This window comes from Cavia porcellus, unplaced genomic scaffold, assembly GCF_034190915.1.
Source record: "Cavia porcellus strain 051 isolate PalLab524CR breed Dunkin Hartley unplaced genomic scaffold, mCavPor4.1 scaffold_23, whole genome shotgun sequence".
Taxonomy (NCBI): domain Eukaryota; kingdom Metazoa; phylum Chordata; class Mammalia; order Rodentia; family Caviidae; genus Cavia; species Cavia porcellus.
In genome coordinates, this window is record NW_026947506.1 from 45,715,383 (window position 1) to 45,728,108 (window position 12,726).

Below are 12,726 nucleotides of genomic sequence, written 5' to 3' on the forward strand. Positions count from 1 at the left end.
ACTCTGGATTCTGAAAGTCCTAACTGCCCAGCCACAGTTGTGGTGAGGGTCCCCATGGCAATATCACATCATAGTAGAAGTGCATACATGACAGAGAGATGAGGATGCCAGCAAGGTGGGGTGTGACTGCATAACAACTCGCTCGGAGAATGAACTCAGGGATTCCACAGCCTCTCCTTAGGGAACACCCCATTGGCCTAAGGATGTCCCACTTTGCCTCACCTGGGGACCAAGCTTCTAGCACCTGAGATCTTGGGGCAAACTCAAATCACAACTGAGTCAGCTGAAGCAACTGTCTTACTATGCCAAAGGATTCGGTATAGAAAGCAGAAATATGCACACACAGAGGGTAATGTTACAAGAGAGAAACTTGCAAAAAAATAACAGAAATGAAAATACTACAGCAGAGTTTTTTAAAATGCCTTCATCAGGTGATCATCTGTTCACAAGACAGAGTCCAGGAAAAACAAACAAATGAAACTGAAGATACAGCAGTTAAAGCAGAGAAAACAACACGGAAAAACAAAAGCAGACCAGAGTATTCAAGAGCGTGGAACAATACCAAATTATCGTGTGTGTGACTATAACCAAAAGTAAGCGAGAAAAGATCAAAAGGCATATCTGAAGAAATAATAGTTGGGAACTGACAAAAAAAAGTATAAAGAACACAAAATTGCACATGACAGAAGCTCAGAGAATAGTAAGTAATATAAATACACACAAGCACATAAATAAAAGCCACCTAGAGAGGTGATGTTCGATCTGGTGTAAATTAAAGACACAGAGGAACTCCTGAAGGCAGAATCCCATCAGAAACTGCCTGAGCTCTACTTTCATTCTATTTACAAAGCAGTAAACCCAGAATTCTTCACCTCATGAATCCACCTTTCCAAAAGCACATGAAATACAAGCTCTTTCAATAAGCAAAAACAAAAAATCCATCAACCACTGGTTTGTACTACAAGAAATGGTAAAAAACACTTCAGCACGGAGGACCAGGAGGTCACACAGAAATGTGGATCCTCTCCAAGAAATAAAGGGTGCTGCTGATAACATGATCAGGGGTTAGTAGTAAATCATGCTTGTCTCTAATTGATCTAAACTCTCATTAGCTATATAGAAACAATGTTGTATGGTGCATCATGTACTGTATTCAGAGAATATATAAAAGTAAAATGTATGACAAAACATCAGAAACGAAGTGTGTTATTCACTGCTCCAGTGCTAGAACAAAAACACCTGACATGAACAATTTAGTGGGAGAAAGGCTCACAGTTCCCAACATTTCAGTCCATGGTCTGCTGCCTCCAAAGCAGAAATGGCAGGCAGAAGGCTGTGGCCAAGGCGAGCTGCTGAAGCCTTAGCAGCCAGGAAGCAGACGGTACAGGGAGAAGTCAGAGTGAGAGGCAGGGACGCAGGGTAAGCATGTCCCCACTATCTGACTCCCCAGCAACCTGGACCCAGCTCCCCCAACCGGCCCCTCCCAACAGCACATTCAGCCTGAGCCTAAAGATGGGTTAATGCCCTCATCAGCATAGCACCCCAGGTTTCAACCACTCCCAAGGCCCTGCCTCTAAAAGGAAACTTCTCATCAAACCACTATATGAAGGGAAGCAGAAAGAATTCAGTTTAGAGAGCTTTGCGCTATGGAGGAAGGGGCATACTACTTGAAGACTGGATACAATTAACTCAGAATGTACATTCTAACCCCTAGAAAAGTCAGTAAATGTCTTTTTAAAACATTTGAGGGGCTGGGGATTTAGCTCAGTGGCACAAGCACCTGCCTAGCAAACATAAGGTCATGAGTTTGAGCCCCGGTACCAAAAAAGCAAAACAGAACAAAATTGATGCTCCAGTACCAGAGAAAAAGAAAAATCATGTTTAAAACTACTGAATTAATGCAAAACAGAACAGTAAAAGCAGAAAAAATAAAAAATGACCAGCAAAACAATAATTCTCAGGGCTGGAGATTTAGCTAAGCGGCATAAGCGCCTGCCTTGCAAGCAGGCAGTCGTGAGTTCGATCTCTGGTACCGATAAAAACGAAAAAGACAAAAAAAAATATAATTCTCACTATAACCACATATACAGCTATAGATATAAAATGAAACTTTATAATTGTAGCTTAAATACATCATTTAAAAGACAGGTGAATGGATAAAATTATTAGCATTCAAATATATGATATTTATAAAATCCTCACTTGTAATACAAGGGATAAGTGACTTACAAGTTAAAGAATATGAAATAAGACACAAATCAAAAAGGAAGCTAAAGCAACTATGTGAATATCAGACCAAACAGACTGTTGAACAATGTAGGACCAGAGATAGTCATTGTGTAATTTTTTCCCTAACAGTAGAGTTCAAAAATACATGAGCTTAAAGAAGACAAGAAATGCACAATTGTGACCTAGAAATTCTAACATTATATCTAGAGATATAGGGGGGTTGAACTACACTTTTTTTTTGGGGGGGGGGGGTTAGTTTGGTTTGCTTTTTGAGTCAGGACCTCACTATGTAGTTCAAGATGGCCTTGAAATCACTATGTATACCCCAGGCTGGCCTTGAGCTTTCAGCAATCCTCCTGCCTCAGCCTCCCATGCTGGAATTATGGGCACGCATCACCACACCTGACTGAGCTACACTTTTGACCAATTTGACTTAACTGATATTTGTGGGCACTTCTGGTTAAAAAGCTATCTTTCACAAAATAAAAAACACTGAAATTATAGGAAAAATGTTCTTGCGTTATTAGGAATAAGGTTGAAACCAACAGAGAAATATATCTGGAGAATTTTTCAAATATTTTCAGATTAAACCAACATTTTAAAACAACCCATGGAAAGGAAGTTATGCAAGACAATGGGGAGTATTTTGAATTTAATGAAAATAAAATTCCAGCACACTGACTGCAATTAAACTAGCGTTTAAGGGGATAATAATAACAAGTGTTCCTGTTGAAAAATAAATTTGAAACTTATTTGTCTAACTTTTTGAGAAACTAGAATAAGAAGCATAAATTAAAACCTGAAGGAGGAGGAAGACCTAGACAGAGGATGAGGAGGAGAGTCTGCCTCCTGCCCACTGCAGGCCTTGGGTCAGGTGATGTGGTGTTAGTTTTTGTCTTTGAAGTAGTCTTGGAATTAGCAGAGATCAGAGGATATGACACAGGGTTCAATCTGGTTCTCCAAGGTATGGAGTCAGAAAATTTAGGGTGAGGCACATTCCTGGCACTGGTGAAGGCTGCTGCGGTCATCTAGTCGACCATAGGCATGGGGTTCTGGCCTGTGAGATCGGGGAAAAGTCACTACTATGTGATGTTCTCTGTGTGATATACTCACTGGAACATAAGCTTTACACAAACAGTGGCACCACTGTTTTTTCTTTTTCGTTTTAGTAGTACACAGTCGCAGTACTGGCTGACCGCATTCATCGTGGGCAGCTGTTGCCCCTAGCGGTCACCTGACACTATTCTAACGTGTGATGCCTACAGGCGGATGGCGAATGATTGCCAAGCTTCGGAAGGATGAGGAGGCGAGCCTTTAACTTAAAGAACACGGCAAATAACGTGGTGCTGTACCTGTAGGAGAAACCAGGAAGCTTCTTCGTGTGCTCTGTTTTCCAAGAAAGTCAGTGACCAGGGCCACAGACCTCCCTAACTGGTCCAGCCAACGAGGATGCCTTAGAGCTAAGAGAGCCCAGAAGGCAGTTCTGAATTAAAATCAAGAGATACACGTGACAGCTAATTACTGCCCAGGGTTACATAATCTGCAGAGGATGAAATGACACACACCTCTCTGATTCCTGACCTTGGCTGCACACAGGCTCCCCTCTCCACAAACCCACATAGGAGGAAACATTGCTGGAGTGGACAGAGGTGGCAATAAGGCAGTGGAAAGTTCCAGAAAGTGCTCTTCAGGTTAGCAACAGTTTAGTACTTACCTGCATGGTTTCTATTCAAGCAACCTAACTCCATATCAGTTTCTTCCTGTGCTGGAGAATGTATCCACCCATCAACTGCAGACATCTGTATCTTCTCAAAGGTCAGTGGTTTCTTTGCTTAGCAAAATTAAATATGGTATGAAGAAGTGATTTTAAATTACAGATTAGTGCAACTTTGAGCAGATGCGAGACACCTTTGCAGAGCTTCTCTCCAATTTAGAAAAGTGTGTGGGCAGATGAGGGCTGCCCCCAAGAGGGGTGGAAATGATTGCCTCCAGCTCTTCCTGGGTGCTCAGTAGCTGAGGCTCCATGGCCAGCCCAGCATCCCCTGGGCTCCCAGTAGTGGTCACTTACAAACATAGGGAGGATCCCAGGGATGGCATCTCTATTTCTTCTTTCAATGTAATCATTAAGTTTCATATTTTCCTTTCTCTTTTGCATAAACACAAGCAACAGTTATTACAGAAGAATAGGAAACAAGACCAAGAAAGTTACATAAAACTCTTATGTACTAAAAAAAGTCCATATATTGAATTGTATCTTTGCAGTCTTATATGCACACACATATAATATTTCCATGTTTCTCTTCCTCTTGGAATGCAAAGCTTTTGATGTAATACATAAACTAGTATCACCATTTTGATACTGTTGATTTGATTGTGCCATAAATTACTTAAGAATTTTTTGCTAGAGACTAGAGAAGAAATGTTATCAATAAAAAATAGACTTTCAACAGCATAAAACAGCAAACAATCTTGGGAGACTGTGTGGATAAATACTTTATATTTTAATAAATGAGTCAATTTGCTAAAAAAAAATCACAATGAATCTTCTGTACATACGAAAATCTTGCAGACTCTGAGAGACAAATAAAGATGAGTCACATGAAGATTCTGATCTCACAGGGTTTACTCTGTCATGGGAAAAGAGCCAAGTTTCACAAACAAACATTTGCTCAACAGGCTACAGGAGATGCTAGAAGGAGTTTCAGAGGTGGCGTAAGGTAAGGGAAGAAAATCAGCACCAGGAGGACAATATGTGCTGCTGGGCAAAAGGAAGAGTGTTTTGTGGAAAAGATGGAAGTTCACTTACACTATAAACTCACAATTTCAGGTCAAACAAGAGTAGACAAGCTCAAGATACCCATGCATAAGGGAGCCTGAGGATTCCTGGACCAGGTGCTGCGCTGGCTCAGGGCCACACAGAAGCCATCAGGAGAGGATGCTGGACCTCAGCTCAGAGGACCAGATCTTGCTCCCCAAACCTCAGTAAGGTGGAGGAGATCAGGTCATTGCAAGCAAACCAGAGCTGGAGATCAAGTTAATCTGATGTTCCCCAACTGTGTAAGCAAGAATTACAGAAAATACTGAAAAGAAGTAAATCCTTTGTGGATGTTTTCCTCACATGAAAAAATATAGGAGTGAACACATTAAATCTTACGGTTTTCACTGGGTGTGGTGGCTCACGCCTGTAATCCCAGCACTAGGAGGCTGAGACAGGAGGATCATTGTGAGTTCCAGACCAGCCTAGGATACAAAGTGAGCTCAAGACCAACCTGAAGTGCATAGAGACCCTGTCTCAAAAAGACAAAAAAAATCTATAGTCTTCTCAAACACCTGTTCAAAATGGACATCACCAACTCTGTTTTGTAAATATTGAAAAACTGAGGTTCAAAGGGCATCAATTTCATCCTCTAATAATAGAGACCCTAAAGAGTGGAATCCATCATAGATTGAAGGGAATTTGCTTTGGAAGATGATGCCTTCCCATCCCTTCACTCCTGCTCTAGGACCAATTAAGAAGAGACACAAACCTGAAGGAATTTTGGCAATGAAAGAAAGCCCTCAAGTTTGGGGAGAAAAATCAAGGGGTTGCTGAAGGAAAGAGAGAGGCAGAGGAAAGATAAGATGCATTTGCACGGCACAAATGGTTTAAGTGTCTAGGATTTCAGCAGAATGACATTTTTTAGCCCAGTTTCTACCATTCCACCCACACAGAGCATCATTCCCGGGCTGTGTGAGACCCAGGAACACCAGAAGGACAAAGCAAGACCCTACCCATGTCACAGCTCAGGATGAAAGGAAACCCAGGCTGGGGGAAACCAGGAACTCCAGGAACAGCAGCGAGTGTGGGAGGGAGACTGTCTCTGCAGCAATCCAAGGTCACGGCCAGTGGTGGGACTCCTAGGCACAATGGCCTAGCTTCATCCTAGTGCTCTGCAAGGAAAGACTGGGTTCCCTGGAATTGTTCATGCACAGGTGCCCAAGGCTCTGCTGCAAACCCTTCCCTTAAAGAGTTGTACACACAGAGGGAAGTGCCATTCTGAAGGCTGGGTGAGATTTACAGCAGCAGGACAGTGGTTGATTTTCATAGGCATGGCAGGTGGATAACCGTTTTCCCAGTGTCTCTGGAGCCAGCTGTCATGATAGCTTTGCCAAGTTTCTCAAAGCAGGTGAATCTGTGAGACAGGCTGATATAACTGACAATATTGAAATTATTTGGGAGGAAAGTTTGGGGAATAGAAGACAGGATTCCCTGCTAATGAAGTCTTGAAATTTCAGTTCCATTGTTGGCTCCTGTAAGATCCCCCTTGAAAGCCAACCTCTGGTCACAGCCATGTCTCTACCTCCTTAAATCAATGGATTGACTTGTTCTTCCTTGATGAGCTTTCTAAAGCAAAGAACTACCCCAAGCTGCCAGTTTTATAAAATCTGATTAGCTATCAGCGACAGCTTATAATAAAAAGGCCAGAGGTAAAGCCACAGATTCCAAATGCACAACTCCAGCCTGCCCCGAGGGTCTTCTTCCTCACTACAGTAACCATGCTGCAGGGGAGGATTCCTCTCCAAGTAGATCAATGGTGTTTCTACATTGCTCAATGCCTTTGCCCTGGCTCAAACAGCTTCTTCACTGGGGCCAGTTTTCTAGTTTCTGCAGTAGTAAGTGGCTGGCACTAAAGATGGCACTTGCCAATGTTGGCACACCATCGTGAAAACAGCTCTTCCAAGCAATGACAAATGACAGGGGGACAGCAAAGCCAACTACTGGCTGGGCTTAAAGCTGCAGAAAAGCAAGCAGTTAACTGCTGTTTCTGTAACAGATGGGCATCCCACCAGGTGACACTGTGGAAGAGTCACCGGAAAGCTTGAGATAGCACGTGTCATTCCAGGGGGCAGGGAGTTTTGTGCCATGGTCCTAGGACACAGAGTGACATCTTAGGCCTTCATTGCAAATAGGTGTGTGATCTTTGGTGTGGAATCAGTATTTAAAGACTTCCGTACAGTGTATTATAAAAAACTCTTCTATAAAAATGCAGCTATGGTCATGGATGGCACCTTGAGTTTCTGAAATATAGTGGATTTACACACACATATTCACAATGAGAAAGACCCTTTTTGGGTATTCCCATTATTACTGATTATTTGTTTATACATTGCTACATTTTTCCAAGGGGACATAAATCTGCATATATTATATTTTGTTTAATGCCCTTCATGTAAGTTTTAATATCAATAAGAATATATTCCTTTTCTCAAATCAATTGTGCTAAAATTTTAAGTTTTTCTTGCATAAAATATTATATTGTTCTAGGGGTCCCCCAGACCCCAAGATTATGAAGTGACTCTGCGAATTCCACTATGGCAAAAGTGGCAGTTCCACTATGGCAAAACAGATGATCACATGTAAGAGTAGAGCTTTCTATATATTTTTAACCTTGTTATTGGAAAAAGAGAAAGCTGTCTTCGTGACATCTTTTTATAGACACAGTATAAAAGTAGTCAGCATTCTGCAATGGGAAATAATGTTGTTAGTTGAGCAAGGAAAATGCAAGAGGCCTCATTAAATTTGAATTACTGATAATCAACAAGCAATATTTTCACATGGGTATGCCCCATGCAATAATTTGTAAATTATAGCTAACAATATCAACCGAAAGAGTCGGAGCTGAAAACTCTGGGTGCTTACACTGAAACTCTGTCTAGCATCAGCCCTGCTGAGCCAGCCTTCAATTTTATGAGTTAAATGAAGGACTGGCTCCTGCTTGAAGCACAAGGAAATGTTCCTTACAGACTCCTCTCCAAGAAACCTAAGATCAACCAAAACCGGTTCCCAACCCCAACTGGGATCCTAGGGCCCAGAGGATTTTGGAGCACTGGTTTTGAGGTCTTTGTATTTGCATCATGGATTTTAAAATTTTTAGTTTTATTTTTCTGGTAACTTTTTAGTATTTGAAAGGATCAGGAAAGAGTCATTCCCATTTGTCAACAAAAATAGAAAAGGAAATTTTCTAAACATTTTTATTGGATGCGAAGAAGGTGTAAGAAGCTGAAACTTCAGAAAGGCTGAGGAGCATCGGGCCACACCCACTAAGCGTCAGACCACACCCTCTTAGAGTCAGGCCACACCCCTTCCGCATCAGGCCACTCCCTCTCAGCGTCAGGCCACACCCCTTCCATTCAGGTCACGCCCTCTCCATTCCCAAGGTAGCCGTGGGAATAGCGAGACAGACTTAGCCAGGGCAGGACTGCAACATTGAGAATAAGTCACCAAAAGTGATGAGGTAGATCAACTCCACAGCTGATGGAAAACAACAAGGCAAGGGCAGATTTTTCAGGTATTAGTAACAAAGCTATGAACAGAATTATACAAAAGCAATTTGACAAACTAAATACCATGAGATTTTTAGAAATGTCATGTGAATTAAAATTTTTAAATGTTTTTAAATTGAACGTGCAAGTTGATTTGTATTTTCATCAAGAAATCTCCAGGTTGAATTTTATCAAGCTTATGAAGAAGAGACAATACCAATCTCTCAGAAATGTCTTTCAAAAAGACAGGATAAGAAATCGTTCCCCAGTTTTTTCTGTGAAGTCAGCACTACAATCATAGGAAAGTTTAACAGAGATCTTATGAAAAAATCAAAACAAAACAAAACAAAAAAACCTCATGGACAATTGTATCTATGAACATAAATATAGAGAGCTTGTTAAGTATTAACAGATGAGTTGCACATCATGACCTACCTGTTGGATTCATCCCAGAAAAACAGCATTTGTTCAACATGCAAAAATCCACAGAAAAATATATGATCAGGAGAAAATAGACCCTCTGAACAAAATTCAGTAATATTCATCATAAAAATAATGAGTAATGAAAACTAGAGAGAAACTTCCTCAGTCTAACAAAGGACATCCACAAATACATTCTACAACCAATAGTAATTGTAGTCATCAATTTTGAATGCTTTCCATGTGTGACTGGGAGCAAAGTGAACTGTTTTGCTGGAGGCTCCCATAGAATACAACAAAGTATGCTTTGTTACTAAAGTACTAAGGATTAGAAAAGAATTACAGTTGTCTTAATTGAAACTCATAAGTCTTTATTTAAAATCTCAGGAATATACACAGCAGTTATTCCAGTTAATAAGTGAATTTACCCAGGTTATCAGATATAAGTTCAGTATGCAAATAGTAATTCCATTAGTATATGCTAGCAATAATCAGTTGAGAAGTAAAATTCTGAAGTGCTTTTCCAGTATTATAAGAGGTGCTTGAGGTATTTAGCTTAGAAATAGGCAGCTAAAAGGAGATGGGTCTGAGATGGAGTCAGCCTTACAAAGAAAACAATGCGTGCACAGGGTCAAGCTGACTCAAGCCATACAGGTTGCTAAGCTCAGAAATGTAAAATTCAACATGGGAAAATGATAGAAGTTAAGACAAAGACTGGCAGTTAGGGTTCCAACTCTAGAATGTAACGCACCAACATAACAACCCCTCCCTACACCCAAGCTGAGTTTCAAGGAATTCAAAGACACTGAACAACTGTTTTTCTTTTGAATTCTGCATTAGAAAGCCTGAATCCTAATTGGTTATTTTAAGGCCATGGGGGCCTCCAGTGATCAATGACCACTGGACACAGCAGGATCCCACGCTCTGCTTGGACAGAAATGAACTAGACAAAGAACACACACCGGCACCCCACTTTAGGACCCCGCCCAGTTGTGACCTTTCTTTCTTATCATCTTCCCAGTAAACACCCCATTAACTGTGTTGTTTGGCCATGGTTTAATTCTTCAACCTCATGAGACATCACCCCCTTTCATATGATAACATATCATTTAAAAACAGAAAATACTTTGCAATTTAAGAAACTTTCATCACTAAAAATGCCACAGAGAAAACAGAGTTAAACATACGTAAAGACACACTATGTTCATGGGTGAGATTCACCCTCTCAAAATGGGTCTATAGACTCCATGCCATCTCAGCAAGTCTTTCTGTAGATGACATATAGATTCTCAGTTACTCTTAGAGGAACTCAGAAGAATTAGAAATTGTAATACAATTTTTAAAGTTGGAAGGAATGACATTACTGGATTCCAAGACTTCTTATAAACTTAGTCTAGCAGGTACGACAGGTATTTGCACAAAGAGTGCACATATGAATCCATGAAACAGAATGGAGATCTGGCAAACCACATTGGTAGACTACTACACAAATCTGACAAATTCTTCAAAGAAATTCTTCTTAACAAATGGTGCTTGAGGGGCTGAAGATTTAACTCAGCAGCATAAGTGCCTGCCTTGCAAGCAGGCAGTCGTGAGTTCGATCCCCAGTACCGATAAAAAAGGAAAAAGACAAAAAAAAAATGGTGCTTGAAAAGCTGGAGGTATCAATTTCTGAAGAAAAAACATAAGCTTTAACCTCTAATTTGGGGAATTTGAATATTACTTTCAGAAAATTACTTTGATTAGATCTTAAACCTAAGCATTAGTGCTCAATCCAGTAAGCATTTAGAAGAGGAGAGAGGAGGAATTGTTCTCCATTTCTGAGGAGTCAAAAGTTATTTTAGAAGGGACGCAAAGGTAGTAAAGAAGTAAACGCAAGTTTGATAAGCTGGAAGTTGGCAAATTGAAAATTCCTGCATTTCAAGACACTGTCAAAACAGGAAAGTACGGTTACTTAAATGTCTTTAAATGAGCAAAAATGGAGGCAAATAATTGCAGTGTAATACTTTTATCTAAGAATTCATATACTTTTTCAAAGAAACTCAATATAAAAAAAACTTGGTTTTTAAGATTAGTATTTCTAAGTAGGCTCTATAGAGGATAACGAAATGAAGGGCCAAAAATACCTAAGAAAGGTTAACATTTTAAAAATTAATAATGTCAGTGTTGACAAGGACATGGCAGAATGAGGTTCCAAATATTCTTGGTAGAAATCTAAAATGTGCATAGTCATGTTGGAAAGAAACTTGGTAATTTCTTATGAAGTTAGCCATATACACAGCAATTTCACTTCTCAAAAAGAATCTGCCCACAAAACCACTCGAGTAAAAAATTCTCCACCAGTTAGGATTCTAAGAGTGAAAATGTGGAAAACATTCAAATGTCCCTTAGCACGTGCATGGGAAACAAAATGGCAGATCCTTACCATGGAGCCTAGTCGGCAGAGAACCCAAGCAGCACCTCAGGGGCAAAAACACATGAAGGAAACTCGAGAGCTTCATGAGGAGTAGAAGAAGCCAGGCCGGCGCCAGAGACTCTAAGGCCTCCTAGGAGTCCCTGAATAGGCAGTCTTTAAGCAGAGACTGGGACTGGCCGTGGGGGCTGAGTTGGCTACACAGAGAACAGGAAAATTTCTGAAGGGGCAGGTGCTGCTCTTTGCAATGGTGGCCATCCTCAGTGAAAAGGGTTCAAATCCTTGACAGCTGAACTCTGGTTAAAATCGCACAACAAAGCAACTCCACTTAAAGACATCTTGGTCTCACCAGGTGGTCATAAAACAGCAACAAATCTTTGCTGTAAGATCCATTCATCCCTCCCAAGGAATCTGACCCATAACCTTCCTCTCCAAGGCCAATGGCCTAAAAATTAGTCCTCTCAAAGACACGTGATCCTATAATCTTACATTCCATATGTGTGCTCTGAAAGGTCTATATGGTACTAAGTAAGGCAGGAAAAGACAATCTTTAGATACTACACTTGCTGCCTGGATCCCTTTTCTATATCCTCCAACCCTTACAAAATTCCGAATCTCTTGCCCTGATTACGCAGCTTCCATTCCAGAAACTGTCCAGGAACCCCTTGGCCGTGAAACCTGATCTAAACACAGTCTTGTCTCTTCCACATTCCTTGTCTATTGGTAAATTCTTTTATTGCGGCCATCTTTTTTTTTAAAGAGAAAGAAAAAACAGGGAAAAAAAGGTAGAAACAATACAGAATTTCAGAAAAACAAACAGTAAAATATCACTAGTCAATAAGTTACATACCGTCATCTTAGAAATAGTTGCTCGAGTTACAAAATTAAAGTACACAAAGTAATATTCAAATAGTGACACTGCAAACAGTTCTGCTCAACAATCCAACAAAAATTTAGTAATATGGTTATCTGTCCTACACACTTGTTTTTTATCTTAAAGAGGGTGGGTTAAATATAACAAAATAGTTTATAAGGAAACAATTTAAAGAAACACAGATTTCAAAGCAAGTCCACTGGAGATCTTTACTGCCTATCTTATTTTCTCTAGTTTTCTTCCAATAATTGTCCCCATCTTCACACACATTGAATATATACTGAACATTATAGGACTAATCAAATCATTACAGGATGATGAAGGCTTTTAGGTCTTCAAGACCTGATTTTGGGGAAGTCAATAATGACTACCATAATGTTTCTCAGTCTCTTCATAGTAGCTGTCTTTATTATTACGTATGCTGAAATTGAACATTAGAGACTAGACTAATATCACTCTGAATGATAGTATTGCTAGATTTTATATC